Consider the following 24,083-nt stretch of genomic DNA (forward strand, 5'->3'; position numbering starts at 1 on the left):
TTACTATTTGGAAGGTTTAGAATTCAATTCAGACAAGTTTTTATATTTAAACTCAAGAATTCAGTCTCTCATTGAAACATTAGAAAACAGAAGTCATACTGAAAGTTTAAGTGTTCTTGATCAGGTTGTGATTATTGAGTAAATGTTGAAGCACCCATTGTGTGTAAAATACCGTGCCAAGTGTTGAGAAAAAAGGAAGAAGTATAATACAGCAAACTGCTTTAGGAAAACTGTGTGTGTTTGTAGGATGCATTTAAAGGAAGTTAATTGAAATCTCATATGTACATAACTAATGGTAGCAAATTAGAATCTTAATGTTTGTCAAAAAGGGAGAAGTTAAATACATTATGGTACAATTATATAACATGACAGCAGAAAGCCATTTAAAAGAAAGATGTAGATTTTCAAGAAGAAGTACAGAACACTTTTTAATTTCCAGCTCCTAGCATAGAGTGTTTGGTAAATATTTACTGAATGAATGAATGAGTGATAATATGTTAGTGTTTTAATAAAAATGGGGGTGTCCACATACAGATATATATCAAATTGTGAAGAATGATTATCCTTCCTGGGCACAAGGTAGGAGTATACTTTTTAAAAAAATATGTTTTTATAGATTTTAGAGAGAGAGGAAGGTAAAGGGAGAAAGAGTAGAAACATCGATTGGCTGCCTCCTGTACGCCCCCTACTGGGGATCAAGCCCACAACCAGGGCATGTGACCCTGACTGGAATCAATGGGTGACTGACCTCTCGGTGCACAGGACAACACTCAGTCAACTGAGCCACACCAGCCAGAACAGATTATACTTTTGTTCCCCTGTGGTTGGCTGGGTCATATGACTATTTCTGTGTATGTGACATGTGTAACTTCTAGACGAAGCATGTCACTGATGTGACACCTTTGAGAAATCTTTCTCTCTGCACAGCAAGTGACATTGTTCAAGAAGGCTGCTACTTGTCATCTGGGGTCCCTCAGGGACTACAGTGAGCAGAACTCTATTGTCTACCTGTGATGTACATATAACATGAGCATGGAATATACTTTTATTTTTTTCAGCCACTGAGATTTGAGAGGAGGGGGTGGTATTTGTTATTGCAGCACAACTTAGCCTATCCCAACTAACACAGTATTTATACCGTATATCACTATGATGTCCATTTATTCCTGTTGCAAGGCCTCTTCAGATTTGCATCCTTTTATCACTCCTAATTTTTATGTCCCATGAGAAAATTCATCTATCCTCCCACACCTCCCCCTGCAGCTACCTATAGTCTTTTGCTCTAATGCCCTGGTGATATGCAGAATACTGCAAAACTGTAGTCTTCCAGGATTCCAGGCATAGGTGCCTTCTGTTCCCAAATTTCTGGACATGTGTGTTGTGTGTGTGTGTGTGTGTATGTGTGTGTGTGTGTGTATGACTATTATTCCCTCATTTTTGGACTACACTGGAAGGGGCCAAATACAGGGCTCCTTCCCAGAGATGAGGAAACTGAGGCTTACAAAACTTACTGCCTTCCCCAAATCATGCACCAAGAAGTGATAGAACTGGGAGTAAAACCTCTTCAAAAGCATCTCTTGCATTCCTTATAACTCTTCTCCATGCCAAGTGTCCAGAGAAGTTTTCTTACTTTCTCATTGTGTCAAAAAAAGTAGCTAAGCACTCCCCCCCCCCCCAAAAAAAAAAACACACCCCACAAACACTTGTTTACGTTTGAACTCTTTTGGAAACTTAAAGGTGACGTTTACTGTGTTTGTGTTTCTTCTGTGTCCACTTTCCCCAAGAGAATGAGACCAAGGTCTTGTTTAAACAGAAGAAGGGTCAGGAAAGGGAAAACATCACACTCTGACAAAGAGAAACAAATATAAAACAAAACATTTCACTGACTAAGTCTTTAAAATTTTATCTTGCTGCAGAAGAACAAATAGAATGACGTATCCTCCTTGGTCAGATCTCGGTTCTCCTGCCTCACTGGTTGCTCTTCGGTTTCTTGGTGGTTCTCCCTCTTCTCCCCAACCTCTGTTGGGGTGCCTCATGCTCAGGTTTTGATCTCCTTATCAATCTCTATTTCTCCTCAAAGGACTCTTGCCCAATCTCATGGCTTTAAGCACCTTCAAATACTGTTGATGCTCAAGTTTATTTCTCTCACTCGGTACCTCATCTTTGACCTCCTGTATCTGGAATCTTTAACTCACTGTTGAAGAAACATCTCAACTCAATATGTTCAAAATGAACTCTTGATCTTCCTCCCACAAACTTGCTCCACTCACATCTTCCCCAATCTTCCAGTTGCTTTGGTATCATCCTTAATTAATTTTATTTTTGAGTCTGACACCCCACATTCAGAGCATGAGCAAACGGCACTACTTTCAAAATGTCTCCAGAATCGGATCACTTCTCACCACTCCTGCTGCTACCCTTCATCCAGGCTCCTATCACCTCTGATTTGCATTATTCCAGAAGCTACCAGCTGGTCTCCATGCTTCCATTATTGCTTACTCTTGTAGTCTATTTTAAAATGTTTTTCATATTTTAATATTTCATTCTTTTATTTTTTATCATTTTAATTGAATTTATTGGGGGTGACATTGGTTTGCAAGGACATACAAGTATACAACTCAGTAAATCATCATCTTCACACTGCATCAAGAACTTATATAACACCAGAAAGACAAACAAAGCAATTAAAAAATGGGCAAAGGACCTGAATAGACACTTTTCCAAAGAGGATATACAGATGACCAATAGATATGAAAAAATGCTCAATGTCACCAATTATCAGAAAGATGAAAGTTAAAACCACAATGAGATTTCACTTCACACCTGCCAGAATGGCTACCATCAATAAATCAGGTGAGAATGTGGAGAAAACAAAACCCTCGTGCACTGTTGGTGGGAGTGCAGACTCATGCAGCCACTGTGGAAAGCACTATGTAGTTACCTCAGAAATTAAATGCACTGATAGAACCACACGTTGACTGTCTCAAAATCTGTGAACAAAAGGTGCTGTAACATATTGAAAAAATCAAAACCTTACTTCCTTTCTTAGCCTTTTCTGCCAGGTTTATTCGAGCCAAACTGTAAGGACTGGCCCTCAATCCTTAGGAGGTGTTTGCTTTCTCATACCCCGGGAAGCTAGACTGTGCTTCTCCGACCTTAGTGTGCATGCATGTCCCCTGTCTATGTGTTACGATGCAGAGCCTGAGTTAGCAGGTCCAGGTAAAGCCTGTGATTCTGCATTGCTCTTAAGCTCTCAGGTGACGCCAGGCCGCTTGCTGCTCTGTGGACCACACCTTCTGAGTAGCAAGGAGAGGATTCTGTTGAAAATCTCTGGTTTGGGCTTTTTCTTCTCATTTTTCTAGAAGCCAGGCTTGAATGTGGAGGGCTCTTGCCAAAAGTCATAACCATGACATCAGACTTTGTCTTTATTATCTTTTTCATTCTATTTTATATGCTACTTATGCTTTTGGTTCTTCTTCCTCCCCACCCCTTGTTGTGCTCTGGCTGTCATAAGCTGGGATTGTGCCACTGGAAAAAGGTGGTACATGTAATACACTGTGACAATGGACTCTTTCATTATAACACAATTAGTAGTGGACATATCTGGTTTTACTCTCAGGCAGCACATGGAAGGAGCTATTTAAACCAGTGAAAAAGTCTTAACAATGAAAAATATAATTAATACAGGGTTACTCTGTTGAGTAAAATTTCACTGTGTGTGTTATGCCAGGCAATGACAACTGTAACAATCGTCCCCAGTGTTGATCTGCTGGCTGTCACCCAGGCGGATTTCTGTCTGCTGGTGAAGTGGGTGTGGTAGGAGGAGTAATGAGAATCATTATTCTCCTCCAAGGTCCATATTTCTATGGTGCCGAGAAATCAGGGATAGCAGCTAAACATAGTAGCTAGGGACCTTGAGTTGATCATCAAAGTTCCCATTAGTGTAAGAGGTGGAGCTTTCCTTAATAGAAGTTACTGTAAATGGACATAGGAGTCATGGGGGTAATCGAGGAACCAAGGCATAAGCATGCTTGTGGCAAGGAAAAGCCACGAAAGATTATGCCTTCCCCCATTAGCCCTCCACAGAAGTGAGTGGCAATTGCTGGCAATTCATCCTGGACCAAGAGTAGAGCTCATTAGGATGTTGAATTGCATGGAGATTGTAACGGGGATACTAATGCTCATTGAATCCCGTAGACCCTGTCTTTTATAAGGGTTGTGTTATTTTCCAAGAAATCACATTGTGCTTATCTTGACCCTCCCATAGTTGAGCTGTCTGGGTGATGGAGGGAAGCTGGCTTCTAGGATGCCTTGAAGAATGCCCTGCTCTGCTTTCTACTGCTGGGTCTGGACTGTGGCTCCACTTGACAGCCTGGAATTTAAAAATGTAAGCAATAGTGCCACCCAATGGTGTCTCAGCAGCCTTCTGATGGAGAAGAAAATGGAATTTTCTTTTGGGAAATTAACTTCATGAAGCTCTGTGCTCAGATGTGGCTCCCAGGCCGTGCAGGGTATGTTTCTCTCTCAGTGGAGGGCCAGCTTCTCTGATTCTTACCATAATTTGGAAAAGCGACCTTGCTGGAGTTCTCTAGTCTCTCCTGAAAATGGGGAAAATTATATCTACTATGTTCCTCTAGCTGTGAGGATTAGGGATATTCATTTTTGGAAAGAAGGGACCTGGTTTTGAATACAAAACAATGACTTGGCATGCCTCAACAAAACACTATATTTTGAATACTCAGACCTTTTCACAATGATTAAAAAAAAAAAAATTCCATCTCCAAACCTATAACCCTGCCTTAGGCAGCAAGCTCCAGGCACTGGGCCCTGTCCAGCTCTAGTTCTTTAAATATTAGAATTGGAACCCAGACGTGGCAGACCTCTTGTGGGTAGCTGGTCCTTATGCTGTCCCCTAAGCTTCATGGTGAACCCCCAGCTCCAGAACACAGTAACCAGAGAGGACTTTTTACTGAAGATTTCACGAAGAAACGGGGATGATTTGCATCATAGACTACACAGAGAACTAACAAAGCTCTCGTTCCTGTTCTGTCTTCCACCAGCGACCTTGTCATCCCCCGTTTCCTACTCCAAACAGCTTCTGACGACTCCTTTATTGTCCAGGCTATTTAGCTTGTGTCCCCAATTTATAGACCCCCTTCAGCAAGCTGAAACCCTGATATTAGCCCCATAGTGGTCGTCAAGCTCCTCTTGGAGGCCTCTTCCCCCATCAAGGCTTTTAATTTATTCATCTAATTAAACAGTTTTTGGGCGGGTGAGTTCTCCTGCTGAGTAAAGAAGATTTTTTTCTTCAGATTGCCACATAAGGTATATATACCCTGCCTACTTCCAAAAATGGCTGTGAACCATTAAGAGGTTCAGCTACATAGGAAGACATACATGAGTAGTTAGTTACATAGCTCAGTACCAGACACCGTTGGGTTTGTTCCTGATGGTCCTTCTGCCTTCTGGTCCTTTCGTCAAGAGAGTCTTTTGACCGCATCAAGTGGACACTTTGTGTTCACTTCATTTTCCTCAGCCTCTTGGCAAACCCCCTTCCCACACCCCAGCTTTGTTCTTCCTGGAAGCACTGTCTTAGCTCCCCTCACTGTTGCTGTGATACTTGAAAGGTGTTAATGAATGAATGACAGTGATGTCATGTGTGATCCTTATATGAGGTTGGTTTAAAACTGAGTCAAGTCTTTTGGGGCAGCATGAGATGATTTCTCTCTCCTCAAGGGAAGGGGCATTCAGAAGACAAGTCTTTTTAAAAAAAATATATTTTTTATTGATTTCAGAGAGGAAGGGAGAGGGAGAGAGAGAAACATCAATGTTGAGAAAGAATCACTGATCAGCTGCCTCCTGCATGCCCTCTACTGGGGATTGAGCCCACAACTGGGCATGTGCCTTGACCTCCTAGTTCATAGGTCGATGCTCAACCACTGAGTCACACTGGCTGGACCATAAGACAAGTCTTGAAGAGCACCTTGCAAGCTTTGCCCTCTGAAGGACCAGTGAGTGAGCCAGCCCTAGACAGCAAACGCGTGTGGTGCTTCTCAGTCTATAAAAATGATGTCTCTCTTGGGAAAGCATTAAAAAGAAGTTCACCACCAGTTCTGACCCAGTGATGCTGATGTGCTCCAGGGGCATCATATCCCTTTAAGAGGAGCTTCCTTTTCTCTGTATCTCCCCCAACCAAGATGATTGTGTTGAGCCTTCCAGTCAGGAATGTGTCTGAGTGGTGGTGGTCCCTGGCCTGGCATCTACTCCCAGCTGCAGACCTTTACTGTGGGGAAGAAACGGAGCTCAGTGCCGTATGATGCATGTGAAATGCTTAGTGTAGTCTCAGTACAAAGTAAGCAGTTAGTCAATTTAAGCAAATTTATAAAGTGTGAACATATTGGAGTAGAATAGGCACCTGCAATAGAGATCAAACTTTAATGGCTCAAAGAAAAATGTATTTCTCACTCATGTTACAGAATCAGGCAAGTGTTCCAGGTGTTAAAGGAAACTTTCAGACAATTTAGCTCTGAGCATATATCAGAGTTTTATTATGATTATGCACAGCAGGGAAATGGACCCTGGAAGACCACTTCCCAAATTCACTTTTGGCAAGGACATTTGATAGGAAAGAATTCAGTTAATTATTGTTAGAGCAGACAAAGAAAGAAAAGAAAGTCTGGTTAAAGGTCACTAGATCCTTGATTGACAGTTGGCAACTGAGTGTGTGGGTAATTGGGCATGTGGGTAATTGGTTTCCTAGAGCAAACCTCAATCCCATTAAAGTTCACAGAAAATTGCTTAAGCATTTTATCAGGAATGCTAACTTCTCGGAGAAAGGTTGTGAAAGCAAACATGTTCTCCCCAGACCAGGTTTGGAAAAATGTCTCTTATGTGAGAAACTGTGGGCCGCTCTGCCACATCCAGTCACTCGGGCTCTCTGGTTGATGGCAGCTCTGCCATTTCAGTATATAGCTTTAATATCCTGCTGGTCATTGTCATTAGCCAATGAGAAGAGGGAAAAGAACAGAGAGTCTTCTTAAGAAATCTTGCTTCAGCAAATGAGCCAGAGGTTGGAAACAGAACTTCCGCTCACATCATTGAGAGCTTAGTTACATGGCCACCAAACAGTCCCCAATTGGGCACCCAAGTCCTGGCTGTAGTTTGGGCCCAGCAGTGGTCTCTGCCCCAGCGAGGGTGTCCTGCCTTCTTGATAGCAGGAGATAGCAAAGTATGACCAAATCCCGCCCACAGCCATTTTGTAAATAAAGTTTCATTGGAACACAGCCATACTTATTTATTTAACATGATAGCCACAGAGTAGAGTTGTTGAAATAAAGACCATGTGTCCCAGAGACTAAAATATTTGCTATTTGGCCTTTTATAGAAAAAGTTTGCCGACTCCAGCCTGGCCCGTGTTGCTCAGTGGTTGAGCTTCGACCTATGAACCAGGAGGTTACGGTTCGATTCCCAGTCAGGGCACATGCCCGGGTTGTGGGCTTGATCCCCAGAGTGGGGTGTGCAGGAGGTAGCTGACCAGTGATTCTCTCTCATCATTGATGTTTCTCTCTCTCTCTCCCTCTCCCTTCTTCTCTAAAATAATATATATATATAAAGTTTGCTGACTCTAGTTCTAGAGAGGGTTCTAAATTGCCACAAAAGTGGAATTGCTGGATCAAAGGGTGTGTGCATTTAAAATTTCAGGAGATACCACCGTTCACTAGTAATGTATGAGATTGCCTCGTTCCCCAGTATCCTCACCAACACGGAGTGATATCATACTTATTCATCTGGCCAATTTGACAGGTGAAAGTGATATTTCACTATAATTTTAATTGGACTTATAATTAGTAAGATTTAATATTAGGCATTGGGCATAATAAAATATATATTTGATTTTTGTCTCTGGTTCCTGGCACAAAGCTCCTAGCACCCATGGAATTTGCAGAATGATAGAAATGTCTTTTGATATTCATAACAAACCCCTTTCAACCACATCAGAATTTATATTAACGAGGTGACTTTTGAAAAGCCCCCGTTGCCAGGAAAAACAACCAGGAGTAGAGGTTAGGATCTCCCAGGCCCACCTTGGAGTGGAGAGGGCGTGGAGTTTAAATCAGTCATACCTACAGAATAACGCCTTAATAAATCCCAAAATGGGTTTGGAAGGCTGGGTTGGTGAACACACGGAGGTGCTGGGAGAGACAGCATGGAAGTTCCACACTCCTTTTTCTCTTCCCTGCACTACGGGTCTCTGCTCTCCGGCTGTTGCTCAGTTAGATCTTTGATAGTGACGTGGTCACATAGTAAATGTTGGACTGAATTCCGTGAGCTGCTCTAGCAGATGAATGGAACCCAAGGCGGGGTCATGAGAACCTCTGGTTTACAGCCAGTAGGTCAGAAGCACAGGTGACAGCCTGGACTTGTGATGGGCATCTGAAGTCTTGAAGGACCGAGCCCTTACTCTGTGGGACCTGATGCTGTCTCCAGGTAGACAGTGTTAGAACTGAGTTATTGTGTAGGACACCCAGCTGGGGCTGAGGAATTGCTCGATGTGTGGAAAACAAACACATTTGGTATCAAGTTTATCCATTAGATATTGTGAGAGTAAAGGAGAGACATACAGGTGGTTTTTTCCTTTAGACTTATTGTGAGGGAAACAAATCAAGTCATATTGTAAGACTATTTATACTTCCTTTTCTTTGACTGTCTGCTTATATCCTTTGCACATCTACTGAAAAGTGTTGAGTTGTTGATTTTGTATAATAATTTTGAGGAGCTTTTATATGGTAGGGAATGGAGCCATTTATGGCATTAATTGCACAAAACTACCTGTCTTAATGTGTTCTTTGTATAGTCAAATTGAACAGTTTTCTCTTTTATGACTTATGATTTATATATCATGCTTGCAGGCCTTCCCTACTCTGAGATTGTACAAAAATGTCTTCCATTTTTTCCTAATTATTTTGTGGTTTTCAGTTTTTATATTAAAGTGTGTGTTCCATCTGTAATTTATTTTAAGTTTAGAGGAATGGAATCAATTTTTTTTCTGGTTTCCCATTGTGTGTACACCATTTCTTTAATAAGACATATATCATGTTAATCTTTATACTATGTTAACTTTCTTTATATTTTTGGTCTATTATTAGAATATTCCATTGAAATGTCTATTTATGGGCCAGTGTTAGGTTGTTTTAATTAATGTAGCTTCATATCATATTTTAATATCTGACAGGGCTAATTTACCCTCATTACTTTTTTTTTAATAGGATTTTTCTGGCTAGTTTTACTTGTTTGTTTTTCCATATGAAAATAGATTAAAAAACTGCTGATAATTTTTATTTGGATTGCATTAAATTTATATATTAACTTGGCAGAATTGACATCTTTATGATATTGTTGATGTTGAGTTCGTAAGCATGGTCAGGGTATACCTTTCCATTTGAAGAACTTGTGTTGTTTTTAAATTATTTTTTGGTTATTGACTGCATTTTTCTGACCATGACACATTTCTGAGACTGGCCCACTCAGTTCATTTCTTATGCTGTTATCAATTATTGTTTTTACTGCTGAGACAACCTGTTCCACAAGCTCAGAAGATCTAGGAGCTCACCATTTACTTGTGTAATGATCCACAGAGCAAGCACATCTTGCTGTAGGAAATGGTAAATTTGTGGGTTTTGGCTGTCCCTAAAGTGTTTTGTGATGATTACTTCATAGACTAGCAGCAAGGAGACCGTGAGAGGGAGAGGAACAAGGTCTGGATCATAGAGCTGGAGAAAGTGTTGGTTCAGCTCTTCGTTTTGAAAATTCTATGTTATCGAGCAGCTCTGCAGGCAACGGTAGCTCAGTCATAGTCTGGACCTCTGGGAGAAAGTGTAGAACATGCTTCAGACTTATCCCACCGAAGGGCCATATCTACCAACTCCCACTTGTCGTTGACTGAATGCTGCTTCTGGTGCCATCAACTCCAGGCTCCTCTGGCTTGCCTTGGGAGTGCACCTATGAGCACAAAAGCCCCAGGTGGGGAGTCCCAGGTGCTTGTAGTTGGAAGTGGTCAGCCTGCACAGGAACAGCACAGGGGAGGCTCTAATACAGGGGTCCTCAAACTTCTTAAACAGGGGGCCAGTTCACTGTCCCTCAGACCGTTGGAGGGCCGGACTATAGTTTAAAAAAATATGAACAAATTCCTATGCACACTGCACATATCTTATTTTGAAGTAAAAAAACAAAACGGCAAAAACACCCGCATGTGGCCCTCGGGCCGTAGTTTGAGGACGCCTGCACTCTAATACAACCTTCTTAACAAGTTTCAAATTTTGGCCACCAGCTACCCACTGCACCTGTTGGGAGAGGAATAGGGCAGTTAATACTTTGGGTTAGTTGTACCATCTACACTCCTTTCTTAACAAATTCTGCCTTCATCCTCGTCTGAGTGGGCATGTCTTTGTTCAATGCCTGGAATTCTCTCACTTCTCATTCCTACCACACTGATGGACCAGAGTCCAAACTTGTCTCAAAGTTAGCATTGTCCATAGGCTTGTCAGTAACCTACGACTTATTATTGGAGTTAGTCCTAATTCAAACTCCAACAGGGCAGGTCAGATTCCTCTTTTGGGGATATGGAATTGAGAGGCAAAGAAAGAGCCAGTGCTGAAGTAGCGGTAGGAACTAGAGTTAAAATGTTACAGTATGAAGAGAACACCTGATCGAGCTGGTTGTTAGAGGGAATGGAGAGTGAAGGACAGGGGACCTCAAAGATGCCTTGTTTCTTTTCCTTCTTTAGTCTTGGTTCAGATATTTCAGCCTTTTTTAAAATCCTCACCCAAGGATATTTCTTTTCCATTTTTTCGGGAGAGTGGAAAGGAGGGAGGAGGGTGAGAGAGAGAGAAACATTACATAAGAGAGACACATTGATGGAACCTACCACTGAGGTACATGCCCTTGACTGGGAATTGAACCTGAGAACCTTTGGTCAGCAGGTTGACTCTCTAACCACTGAGCAACTGCCAGAGCGATTTTCCAGCTTTGTCATGAGGGTTTCCTTATCCTCACAATAATCAACTCCACCCTTTACTTCAGTTAGTATGAGTGAGTTACTGTTATTTGCCTCGACCGATACACATTGGCAGAATATTGGAGCATGGTCCCCTCAGAGTTACTCATGCTCTTCTCCATTTCTACTGCCCCTTCTTCCTCCAGTGTGTCTGGCGGCAGCTGATCGGCCTCTCCCCTCCCCATGGCTGTTTCCTGCTGCCGTGGAAGGCTCCAGGAAAATAAAATCCAGAGAAAATGCTGACCATTAAGTGCAATAGGCTTGTCCTTCCCAGAAAAGGCCGTGATAACATGCAGCTTACTGTATAAGGAAGCTCAATTTTCATCCTCTCAAGAAAAGAGGAAACCTGATTAAATCTTTTCTAGTTGTAACCCTGTGCTTTATAAATGGGCCCAGACAGTAAGGAGCTTAGAGGGAGGAAGTTTTAGCAGGTTTCCTTTAATGAAACTTGATGCGATTCTCTCACCTGAGTTTTTACTGACTCCAGCTTCTTTAAGAAAGAGCCTCAGAAGAAGCTTGTTGACCAAGTAGAAATATGTAAAGACTAGAGGCCCGATGCACGAAATTCATGCACGGAGGGGAGCGTGTCCCTCAGCCCAGCCTGCACCCTCTCCAATCTGGGACCCCTCAAGGGATGTCCGACTGCCTGTTTAGGCCCAATCCTGGATCGGGCCTAAACTGGCAGTTGGACATCCCTCTCACAATCCAGGACTGCTGGCTCCCAACTGATCACCTGCCTGCCTTCCTGATTGCTCCTAACCACTTCTGCCTGCCAGCCTGATCATCCCCTAACCACTCAGCTGCCAGCCTGATTGATGCCTAACTGCTCCCCAGCCAGCCTGTTTGCCCCCAACTTCCCTCCTCTGCTGGCCTGGTCACCCCTAACTGCCCTCCCTTGCAGACTTGATCGCTCCAACTGCCCTACCTTGCAGGCCTGATGCCTCCCAACTGCCCTCCCCTGCTGGCCATCTTGTGGTGGCCATCTTGTGTCCACATGGGGGCAGGATCTTTGACCACATGGGGGCAGCTATACTGTGTGTTGCAGTGATGGTCAATCTGCATATTACTCTTTTATTAGATAGGATAAGCCAGGAGGCCTAATCCAGAATCTAATTCTCTGAACACATGCAATCCACAATCAAGCTCTGTTAAATACAAGCTGCAGTGACACACGGGACAGATATTTATTGAGCACCTTCTAGGTCCAGACTTTGTGGTAGGTGCTGGCTGCATGGAAGTGAGTAAGACAGTGTTCCTGCACTCAGGACACAGAGTCTGGGGGGGAAGGTGGACACTGACTATGTGTTTGTAAAGAAGGGTGTCACCCAAGGGAAGGGCATGAGAGCAGGTCAGGGAAGGCCTCCCTAGCAAACTTTTATTTTTCAAGCTGAGACCTGAAGAATGAGCACAGGGAAGAGCCTTCTAGGAATAAGAGTACTATTGGAGGAAGAGGTCAGCCTCCCACTGGCTTTCATATAGTTTCTTTGTGCTGCTGAAATTCCACCTCTGTGCACAGGGCTTTCTCAAGAGTAGGTCACTCTTGCCTAGCCGTTGTGGCTCAGTGGTTGAGCGTCAACCTATGAGCCAGGAGGTCGCAGTTTGATTCCTGGTCAGGGCCCATACCCAGGTTGCAGGCTCGATCCCCAGTGTGGGGCATGCAGGAGGCAGCCGATCAATGATTATCTCTCATGATTGATGTTTCTCTCTTTCTCTCCATTCCTCCCTGAAATCACTAAAAATATATATTTTTATAAAAGAGTAGGTCGGACTGGGCCAGGCTCCTGCTCCTCAACCGGCTGCGATGGCGCCGCTCACCATGAAGGTGTACCTTCTGGGAAAGGAGGACGCGGCCCCGGGAGATCCGCTGCTTCCAGGCACACTACCGCGGTGAGGACCGGGACTTGGTTGCCTTTTCCAGTGATGAGGAACTGCTGATGGCCCTGGCATACGTGAAGGATGACCTTTTCCGTATTTACATTAAAGAGAGGAAGGAGTGCCGGGGGGACCACCGCCCTCCCCCCTCCCCCTTCCGTGATCCTTGATGGCTGCAACGGTCCAGTGGTGGGCACCCGGTACAGGTGCAGCGGCTGCGAGGGGAAGGGCATGCACCGGGAGCACAGCAAGCTCGCCTTCCCCAGCCCCTTCGGGCCTCTCTCTGAGGGCTTCTCTCACAGCCGCTGGCTCCGGAGGCTGAAACTGGCACTTTGGGTGGCCTGCCTGGGAGATGGGCCTGCCTGGGAACTGGAGCCCACGTCCTCCTCGGGCAGGGGACACCCATGCCAGCCCCACAGCAAACTCTGCTTCTGGTCCATCAGAGGATCCCAGTGGGAATCTCCAGAGTCTGCTGTGGGGAGAGTGTGGCAGCCGCCCTCAGCGCCCTGGGCATTGAGGTGGATATTGACGTGGAACATGGAGGGAAGAGAAGCCGCCTGACCCCGTCTCTCCAGGCAGCTCCAGCGCGGAGGAGAGGTGCAGCTCTCAGGCAGGAAGCTGCTCTTCTGGCTCCAGCAAACCGGACGGGCTCATGGAAGGAGAGGCACAGACTCGGGTGAAGCAAATGAACAAGATCACGCCGCAGTCGGGTGTGCAGCCTGAGGAGCAGATGGAGTCTGACAACTGCTCGGGAGGAGACGATGACTGGACTCATTTATCTTCAAAGGAAGTGGACCCGTCGACAGGCGAACTCCACTCTCTACAGATGCCCGAGTCTGAAGGGCCAAGCTCTCTGGACCCTTCCCAGGAGGTACCCACAGGGCTGAAGGAAGCTGCGGTGTACCCATACCTGCCGCCAGAAGCTGACCCCCGGCTCATTGAGTCCCTCTCCCCGATGCTGTCCACGGGGTTCCCTGATGAAGGCGGCTGGCTCACCAGGCTCCTGCAGACCAAGAATTATGACATTGGGGCTGCCCTGGACACCATCCAGTATTCAAAGCATCCACCGCCCTTGTGACAGCTGTGCTCACCTGTTCTCTGACCCCCTTCTTGTCTCACAGTTGTGTTGAGCTTGTTAGAACCCTGCGCCTCTAAGGGCCAGTTACTCTGCATTTTTCTTTCAGAACCGGGGCGGGGGGGGGGGAGGGAGATGCATGAAGCCATTTAGGGCAGTAGGACAAGGACAGGAGGGAGTTCCCAGCGTTGTGATGATGACTAAGCAGTGCTTCCCAGCTTCCCTCGGTGCCCGCTTCATGTAGCCAGGGTGGCCGGGGGTCTCCCCCTCATCTCCCTGCTCTCTGCCCGCCGGGATGTCACCAACAGCCCAGAATCCAACTCGCCTCACCTGAGGATATTTTTTGATTCCCGGTCAGGGTCGTCTGCTTTTTCTTTTTTTAAATAACGAATAAAGTAACTGATGTGTAGCTGATTTTCTGCTAGAAGCTGATATACTCAGAGTTCAGCTGGAACAGCCAGCATCCTGTCAGGAGGTGGTTGTCCTGCAGCAAGTACCGGAGGGCAGGCCTCCCCCGGGCACAGGAGTGGCTGGCAGGCACCCATGGTGGTGGTCACTGAGCACTGCCCGTTTCACAGCCATTCTAGTTCTCTCATTTCCAAACGTGTCACCTGCGTTTAAAGTAAGAAGATCCTTTGTAGCCATTCTGTTAGCATCTCTGTAAACCAACTGCAATTAAATGGTGTAAGCACTTTTAATCCAAGATGTTGCAGTAAGAGATGATCCGTTTGAAAAAACAAAACAAAAAGGAGCAGGTCACTCTTTATGGAATAATGGTAATTTCTGATCACCTGTGGGTTCTCTGCAGCAGATGCTGTTGGTGTCTGCGGTGGTGGACATTGCGGACAGCCGCGTTGCAGGCCGAGGTGTGTCTGCCCCCTAGGGACTTCGCAAGAGACTGTGTGCCTGTGGGGGCCAGGAGTGCTGGAGAGTTCACACCTCTTCCTGGTCTTCTCCTGATGTGGAACAGCATTTGGAGGGTGGATACCGGAGCCCTTCAGTGGGACCTTCTGAGGTGTGTTTACACAGCCTCTTGCAGGGTCCCTAGGGGGCAGAGACCCCACGAGCCATTAGTGATCCTGTGCGTATCAAGAAGTCCGTAATTGGGTAACTGGTCTTCCTCCCTTCTCTGCTACCTCCTCCCTCATTTCCTCACGGTGCCTCGTGGGCTTACCTTCATGAATGCGTCCTGAAATCCTTATTTTGGAGTCTGTGTTTGAGAGGAAGCCACGCAAAGACCATCTCTAAGCTCTGCGTGTTTGTTTTCATGACTGTGTCTCCATCTTGTGGGGATTCTGGGGGTAAAAAGGAGGGGAGGGACAGTCAGGACTAGAAGCTTTTGCTCCTTCCATGAAAAGAAGGTGGGGTGTGTGTGTGTGTAGTGTGAGAGAGAGAGAGAGTAGAGAGAGAGAGAGAGATTAGAAGTAAATCCTCATTAAGAAACTGTTGAGAACATCTGTCAAGTTATTCTTCTCCAGAAGGCTTATGTTAAAAAGAAAGGAACAGGGCAGCAAACCTGGAGGGATGACCCCTGACCTGAATCAGATTCTGTTCCAGTCACTCACTGTGTGACCTTAGGCAGGAAACTCCTCCTCTTTGGGCTTCGGTTTCCTTATCTGTGAAGTGGTGAGGTGGGACTCAGGGGTCCTTAGGGTCAACATTCTAGGACACTGTTTGAATAAATTTCATTAACTCTGAGGCATGCAAGCTCTGCTCCAAGGCCCTCCCGCCCCCCCAGGATCTGCTGGTGGATGGGGAGGGGGCAGAGGAAGGATGAAGAAGCAGGATGGGCCCTCATTCATTCATCAAATAGTTCTCAAAGCCTGCTGGATGCCAGGTACTGTTCCAGCACTGGGGATGGAGGTGAATACTCTGACTCAACCAAAGAAGGCCTTAAATGAAGAGAGGGTTTGGAGGTTTAAAAAAGGCAGAACATAAGTCTCTTCCTAACTTTACTATCCAGTTAGCACCTATTGATACATGAATGCAGGTATTTTTAAAAAATTAGATTACCCATTTGCTCTCTGGCAGGAAGCAGAGCCCTATGGGAAAAAGACGTTCAGGATAGGGATATTTTAATGAGAAAAACTTGGGACTGTGAGTGTTGCCCTGGAGAGTGAGATGGGTCAGGTAAATTCAGCAGGGGCAGCCTAAGGGTGTGGGTGCCTGGCAGTGGTCAGGAAAGGGGTCAGTTCAGAGGTGGAAGAGGGGCCCCATCTTGGGCCTTCCCATCTTGGTCCTCCCACTCTTGCCAATGGCTCATCCTAAAGTTATCAGTCAGGTCACAATGCTGTTTTCTATAAACAGGGAATGGAGGTGGGGAGGGGGTGAACATAGAAATAATTTATCGTCCTAAAGCAACAGATCCTGGGCACAGGCCCAGTGCTACTGAAAGGGTCCTTTTCATGGTGCGTGGGCAACTCTCTGGGCTTCCTAAGTCATCTGAGAGGCGATTAGAGTGACTTTTAAACATGGACCCTGTCAAGTGATGCAAAAGTCCCATGATTTACAACCCTAAAAAGTTTATCTTGCTCTGGGAAAAAAGACGACCTTGGAACCAAAGCTTCACATTTAGAAGCCAATAAAAACATCTTAAAATAACGCCCCCTCCTCTCTCCTGCTTTATAATGAGGAATGGAGGATTTAGCAAGAGGTTGGGGGGCGGGGGGGAGGGGGAGGCTGTGGGCAGGACTATTGCAATCACCAGTGATTGAGCTTCAAGGTCCAAGGACTTTGTTGTGGGCACTGGAACCCTAATGATTTATAATTAACTCCAACAAGAAAAACTAAATGCCATGCACTTTCCTAACAGAGCTACAAAAATAAGCACATTCACAGTGTTTGCAAAATTGGAAACAAATGTCCCAAGGAACTTAAGAGCTCCGTGCTGTCCTACCCAGGCTTTTGAGGAAGAAAAATACTGGCACTCAGTCACGACCACAGATGATGAGCCAATATCGTTTGTCATGGGAAATTCATCTAGGCAAAGTCGGACTGCACCGCTAGTCCTCAGTGACTCTGAGAAACAACCATGCTGAAATGCCTCAAATTAAAGTCAGCCCAGGGCTGGGCCTAACATCCTCTCCCCTCCTCCCTGCCAAGTGTTCTTTATTCCCTCTATCACAGGGACAAGCTGAAAGGGGGGAAATAATGCCTAATTGTACCCTTGTTCCTGAAATGACCCAGACCCATGTGGTTCTTTTTAAAAAGTGGGTACAGCCCATCTGGCTCAGTGGCAGTTGAATGTTGACCTATGAACCAGGAGGTCTCGATTCGATTCCTGGTCAGGGCATATGCCCAGGTTTCGAGCTTGATCCCCAGTGTGGGGCATGCAGGAGGCAGCCGATCAATGATTCTCTCTCATCATTGATGTTTCTATCTCTCTCTCCCCTTCCCTTCCTCTCTGAAATCAATAATAATAATAATAAAGTGGACATAGACAAGGATAATGACCAAGAAAAGTAGCGGGGGGGTGGGGGTGGGGACGGGACTCTGAGGTGCTAATGAGGGGCCTGGTGACCTTTGTTCACTGTTGAAGAATATTGGAGGGAGTGGGTTGCTGATGACCTGGCTACTGATTTAATAACCTTTAACCCTAGTTTACAAAACAGTCTTTTTTCTTCTTTAGGGTATATGACTCCATGAATAATCTTAGTTTTTGTGCTGATGTGGAACATGAAAGGTTTGGTTATGGAAGTTCTCTTAGTTATGAGAAATTCTTTCTATGTAGGACCTTTTTGATGACTTTAAACATCAAAGTCATGCAGCAGAAGACTTAGTTCATTATGAGTTAATGATTCTAAGACAATAATGAACGAAGTTTAAGCATAAGACACTACGGATATCTAATCTTTAATATAATCCCTATTTTACAGATGAGAGAATAAAGCCTCCGAAGGTTCAGTCACCTAAGTTTTAGTTAGGGAGAAGCAGCGCTGGGACAGGGACTCACTTCTCTTTGATCCCAAAGCGCCATCCTCTGAGTCCTAGGTGGGTTTCTGTGTGTTTTCCCTCTTTAAGTCAGTGTCTTCCAGCTGGTTCATCAGCACTGAGGGGCCGCAGGAAAAGTCCAGATGACCTTGCCATCATGTCCCTAATTCTATATGTCGGAGAGGTAGATAACAAAACCTTTTCAGCCCTGGCATCTCATCATCCTTCCTCTGATTGTATGAATTAAGTAATGTACCTCCCCTCAGGGACCCAAGTCAGTAATATCAGCTGAGTAAGAAGGGGTGAGTGAACTTTTAAACTAACTTAAAGGTAGCAGCACTAAAATATGAATGAGAGTCAACTGTGTAGACCTTGTTAGTATATGTAAACTTGTCACAATGAATATGCAAATTTTCTATATGTTTTCATTCTTCTATACTTCTAACAGACCTGCTGCCTATGGCCCTTGAGAAAATACTGGTTTAAGCCTTTCTGCAAAAGTCACCTGTGAAACTGACAATTTCCACTGCCTCTGTCCAAAATATGGGATTAATTGAAGAAATCCTCACTCCTTGTTTTTCACTTGAGAGAATTTAATTCTTCCTATGGGAAACTTTCTTAATGTCCTCAAACTATCTGAACTTCAGGAACTTGAACCTCACTTTGCAGCTGCCTTCTGTCCCTAAGGAATATAATCTATCCAAGCTGTTAAATTGTTGTGAACACCAATAATGGGACATTTTTATAGTGCTCAGGATATGAAGCTAAAGCATATTAGACTGCTGTGGGTATGTGTATTAGCTCACATGTAAAAACTGGTTAAACATTTCAAACCTATTTAGATTTATGCAGGGTTATTTATTACAAGGCTCCTGACTTCCTAGAGGCCGAAGTCTTCCGGTGATCTTTATCAAGCTGTTCTCTGTCCTCCTACAAGACTGCTTGTTTGGTTCTTTCTTTTCTCTCTCCCTCTCTCTTTTATTTTTATTGAGCTTAGCCCTTAACAGGGAAGTAAAATGTCAAATGCATCTGAAAAAAATCCGGTGGTAAAGTTTTCAAATGGGAATATAATTTGAAGGCCATGCCAATTTTATTTTTTACTTTGCTCAGCTAACGAGGCTGCACATTTTTAATCTTAAACATGTGTCGAATTGTGAGGGATCGTGTAAAGAGGCTTAATTCCAGCAGCTCTCCATAGGTGAATGTTCAGTTTTGCAATGCTCACAATAGACACCATCAACAACTCATTTTTTTAGTGCCTCTGCACAAATGGCAGTATGGAAAGATCAGAGAGTTAGAGCTGGCCTGAACTCCAATGTTATCTACCCCAGCAATCTCCAATATCAGATCTTACCCAGAAGTCTGATATGTAAAGCAGACAGCCTCAGCTGCGATATATGGAGTGTGTGAACATGTGAGTCCAGGTATGAAGGACTGTGTGTGAAGGTGGGTACATATGTGAAGGAATATTTGCATGTGGGTATATGTATGAAGGAGTGTGTGTGCATGTATGAAGCAGTATGTGTGAACGTGGGTATGTGTCTGCTGGGAGTGGGCACACAAAATTCTTAGGATTATAGTTTGAAAGTTTCAGGTCTTGGATCACCCTCTCATTATTTTAAAGGAAGAACCCAAGTTCAAGAAAGCTGAATGGGTTGTTCAAGGACACATCTCTCAGAAGAGGTAGAGTAACACTTGAACTAGATTTTATGTTTCTCAGCACTCTGCTCTTTTTTTCACCTGCTAAATGTATTATACATTCTTTTACTTCACACTGTCATGCATATTTTAACAAGTAAGTCCACACCTGTTAGTTTTTTAGGAAACCACACATACCAGTTTAATTATATTTTTTCTCATTCTAAGGAAGGACTACAAAGATATTGCTTGCATGCTTACCTGTTTGTTTATTTGATTTTTTTCTAGTTTTATTGAGATATAACTGACATATAATTGCCCTTTGCTTTTCTACTACAGCACACTATTGTTTCATGGACCACAAAGAAACTACCTATGCTTGCTGCTGAGAAAATGAGACATGTGTAAAAATAAAGTTAATGTACATGTAAGGATATGGTTGAATACTTCGTAAGGGCTGATTAAGGTGATCATTAAAAATATACACATAGCTGTTGAATTAGGAGTGTAAGAAATAACTGTGAAAGATGGGTGTAATGTTGTGAAAATCAAGAATGATTCTGCATCCACTCAGATTCCTTCATAAGTGTCTTTAAGATCTTATCACTCTTTAAGAAGACCTAGACTAGTAATTGTAGGCATTAATGAGCTTAGTTTATGCAAAAAAGAGAAAAATGATCATTTTCAATCAACATCCCTGTTCTTAATGAATGAGAATGTGTGAAAGAACAAATGTACATTTACATGTCTAAAGTTAAAATGGTTAAGTTATGTAAGTGCTATTATTTTAATTATTTATTATTAATTGATATAAAAATTGTTCTGTCAACTACCCATCTCAAGCATATGAATAGGATTCTTCTTTACTGTAACCCTACTATGTGCTCAGATTCACTGATGCCAATGTAAAATTTCTAGCCATTTGAATTATAATTTTTCTTTTAAAAATGTTTTTATTGATTTTTAGAGAGAGAGGAAGGGAGAAGGATTGAGATAAAAACATTAATGAGAGAGAAACATTATCAGCTGCCTCCTGAAAACCCCCTACTGGGGATCGAGCCCACAACCTGGGCATATGCCCTGACCAGGAATTGAATAGTGACCTCTTGGTTCCTGGGTTGAGGCTCAACCTCTGTGCCACACAGGCAGGGCTGAATTATAATCTTTCTTAAAGTTAATAGCACAAATCTAGTATATATACTTTCCTACTGAATTTCAGTATATAACATGCTATATTTGTAAAACAAAATATTATCCTCTAATTCCAATTTAGAGCTACTTTTAAGTCATCTGTGATAAATATATTTCACATAATTTTCCCTCAGGAAATCTCTATACAGAATAATTCTACAACTTCTGTTCCAGCAAATATGGTAGTTTCTGCCTCCATGGAACTCACTATTGAAAGTCTCATCTTATATTATCACCATTTGGTTGGACTTTTGCATTTCCTTTGTCCTGAGGAAATAGTCATCATCCTATATAATAAAACCCTAATATGCAAATCAACTGAACAGTGGAATGACCAATCGCTATGACTGACCACCAGAGGGCAGATGCTCAACGCAGGAGCATCTGCTCCCCGAGAGGGAGGCAACTGGCAGCAGCCACGATCAGAGGGCGGGACTGGCCAGTAGGCAGCGCCAGGCCACCAGCCAAGGTGGGTGCCAGTGGGGGGCCCCCAATTGCCCCACCCACTGGTTGTCCCACAGATGGCTTTGATCGCTGGCCAGGCCTAGGGACCCTATCCTATATGTTGGGAACAGTCTCTTAGATTTAGAAATTAAAACCTGTCAAGGCTACTCTATCACTGACAAAACAGGATGATGCAGCAATGACATACATGGACTCTGGCTTGCACATTTTGTGGTCAGTCTTGATCCTGACACTTATAACTGTGTGACAATGCCAATTACTTAACTTCTCTCTGCTTCAGTTTTTCCACCCATAAGATGGGGAAAATGGTACTACTGCCTCAGAAGGATCATGTTATGTACTACTTTTATAATCAGGGCAAAAAAATGTAGCTGCCCATACAATAGCAAAATGCCTTTCAACTATATGAAAAGTATGGTCACTGGTGTATGCAGCATCCCGTATTGCGAGAGGGATGTCCGATTGCCAATTTAGGACCTACATCCCCGAGGAGTCCCGGATTGCGAGAGGGCGCAGGCCTGGCTGAGGGTCCCCCTCCTCCCCCTGTGCACAAATTTTGTGCACTGGGCCTCAAGTGTGGATATATGGATGTTTCTGGAATTGTTCTGGGTTCCCCACCCTGCAGATATGTAAGATTTGGGCAGGCTCAAATCCAGTGGGATTTGATCATCCAAGGTGGAGTGAAGTAGTCAGGGAGTACAGGTGGTGTGGAATTCAAGGAATCAAGTTGTTGGCACAAGTAGCACAACAGAGATTTATACTCTGTCCTGTCTGATCCATTTGGCTGAGATGTTCCCAGGCTTATTTCTTTAGGCGGAGGGAATCAAGGGGTTCTAGGCTGGGCAAATCTTTCCCATGATTAAGCCAGGGGCAGAGATGTTAAGATTTCCTGATTACTTCCAACCCAAGTAATGGACTTGCAATGGACTGTCCAATACCATAGAACCAAAGAATTCATTTATAGGAAAGATTGTGTTTCCAAGTTGCTTTTTTTTTCTTTTCTGCTGAACAATGAGAAACGAGGCTTCACAGTTCTTCAGAGCTTGGGTGGTCCAATTACCAACCCTTTGTTGAAAGTTCTGCAGCATGGTGGTAACAGCATGAAGTCCCAGCCACCATGGACACCTCTCCAGGTCTTTGAGGACATGTAAATTTCAAAGCCACGCCCTCCCCCACTTCCTCTGTTACCCTTGCAAAATGAGGCTGAAGCTTCATTCCAGCAAAATAAATGGATAGGGCATGGCCTTGGGTATTTAGTAGGTTCTGGGAAGCTGCCTTTTTCATTCTAATATATATCACTTTTTCTTCTATTTTTCTCAGGCCTATATTCCATCATTAAAGATTCATCACCCCTGTGAGTCTAAAAAAAAAAAGCATTTTGTTTTTCTTCAAAATGGAGAAATAGTTCTTTAACTAGATTACCACCTTCATAGGAATTACTTCATTTCTTTGATTCTAAGATGCATTTCCTCCCACATTTTAACACTTCTGAAATGCTCAATTAGTGTACAGTGTATGTGCTTCATGTCATGTTTCATTTTCATTTCTTGGAAAGTTGTTATTGAGATTCATTTTAAAGGGATGACATCATAGAATCAGGAGAATACCATTGCTTCTTTAGCCAATTTCTAATTTTATTCGGAATAAAATTATGTAACCACAAAATCATGGTGGTGGTGATGGAAGAGGAGGAAATGTGAGGAGAGTGGGGGCAGATTCTCAAAATGGGAGAGGAACTATGCTAGAGAAGATTTGGCTGTTTTATTTTTATCTAGGATTATGCTTTTGATCTCCATTCACTTGCATTTAACTGGGCATTTCCCCCCACAACTGGAGTGGGGAAATTTGGATATTTTTTACCATTACTATCAGAGCCATTTATTTATTGCCTACTTGATAAAATCACAAAGAGATATAAAGCACAGCCTTCGAACCTCAAGATATGCTGATTATTGGGAACTGAGAGTTTTTTGTGACTTCATTGGGAAAGCCTTCCATTAAATGTTATTATTATTTTTTTTTTGGTGACTGCTTTATCATGATATAATTCACATACTGTACCATCCATCCATTTCAAGTATATAATCCAATGGATTTTAGTATATTTACAGAGTTGGGCAAACATTGCCACAATCAATTTCAGAACATTTTCACCCCCTTCAAAGAAATCCCATATTCTTTGGTACTTACCTCTTATTCCTTCCATCTCTCCCAAATCTAAAAACTACTATTTCATTTAAATTTGAAGACCAGCCCTAGCTGGTTTGGCTTAGTGTATAGAGCATCGGCCTGTGAACTGAAGGACCCCGGGTTTGATTCTGGTCAAGGGCACATGCCTGGGTTACAGGCTTGATCCCCAGTGGCATGTTATGTACTACTTTTATAATCAGGGCAAAAAAGGAGGCAGCTGATCAATTATTCTCATCATTGATGTTTCTATCTCTCTCCCCCTCTCCCTTCCTCTTTGAAATAAATAAATATATTAAAAAAATAAACTTGAAGACCAAAAATACAGTATAGGGGAGGGGCTGTATTAGGGCAATAAAGTTTCAAGGAGATTTCAAATTTTGGCATAGTTTCTTAGAATTAATTTCCTTGGGTCACATTTTCTTCATCTGTGAAGTTGGTAAAATGACACATCACAGGTAATTCTTTTTAATATGGTGGTTATGAGGATTAACGAAGATAACTTATATGAAAGCACCAGCATAGAGCATGTCACAGAGTAGCTTCAGAGTGTCATTTATTCATCCTTTCATCTCTCTTCATGAGGGATCCCTGAGTTGGATTGCTGAAGGATGACTGGTCTCTCTCCTTTCTTTACATGAAGATTGAGTCCTTTGTAGGTGCCAACTCTGC

General features: G+C 43.6%; 1 long non-coding RNA gene and 1 pseudogene across 1 annotated transcript in view; both read left to right on the forward strand.

Moving 5' to 3' along the window:
• LOC129149350 (uncharacterized) overlaps positions 1-19,966 on the forward strand; it is a 35,248-nt gene extending 15,282 nt beyond the window's left edge. The window contains exons 2-3 of the long non-coding RNA XR_008556268.1: positions 19,555-19,613; positions 19,908-19,966. This is a non-coding gene — a long non-coding RNA (uncharacterized LOC129149350). The remainder of the gene's footprint in view (positions 1-19,554; positions 19,614-19,907) is intronic.
• Positions 12,855-14,110, forward strand: LOC103291631 (sequestosome-1-like; annotated as a pseudogene).
• Positions 19,967-24,083: the final 4,117 nt, after the last annotated feature.

The sequence above is a fragment of the Eptesicus fuscus genome, chromosome 6 (genome assembly GCF_027574615.1).
Source record: "Eptesicus fuscus isolate TK198812 chromosome 6, DD_ASM_mEF_20220401, whole genome shotgun sequence".
NCBI lineage: Eukaryota > Metazoa > Chordata > Mammalia > Chiroptera > Vespertilionidae > Eptesicus > Eptesicus fuscus.